We start from the raw sequence: 343 nt of genomic DNA on the forward strand, positions 1-343 counted from the left end.
GGCGTCCAGCCAGAGCAGGGGACCCATCCCTCTCGGGTGGGGGTCTGGTTCGGCCAGTGGCCCCCCAGACTCCGTGCTTTGCTGTCCCGGCTGTGCCGAGGCTCCCATCCCACTCCCGTCCCCCTCACCTGCCCCCCGGCAGGCGTTCTCCCGCCTCCCTTCCCGGCGGGGTGCCCCGCAGCATTCCCACATTTCGCAACCGGCCCGGTGACGACCTGTTGGGTTTAATCAAATATGCAAAGCGCTTTCGCCTCCGTTATCCTCGGCCAGGCGCTGCAGGAGCGAGGCCCCACCCCGGCCCCGGCTGACTCAGCGGGGGCACCCGCAAGGAAACCTGCCTTCA

At 68.8% G+C, this 343-nt stretch overlaps 1 protein-coding gene across 1 annotated transcript in view; it reads right to left on the reverse strand.

Moving 5' to 3' along the window:
- Nucleotides 1-343, reverse strand: part of LIF (LIF interleukin 6 family cytokine) — a 13,146-nt gene that overhangs the window by 805 nt on the left and 11,998 nt on the right. The window lies entirely within an intron of this gene.

This window comes from Egretta garzetta, unplaced genomic scaffold (assembly GCF_000687185.1).
Source record: "Egretta garzetta isolate BGI_Z169 unplaced genomic scaffold, ASM68718v1 scaffold7, whole genome shotgun sequence".
In the NCBI taxonomy this organism is placed as follows: domain Eukaryota; kingdom Metazoa; phylum Chordata; class Aves; order Pelecaniformes; family Ardeidae; genus Egretta; species Egretta garzetta.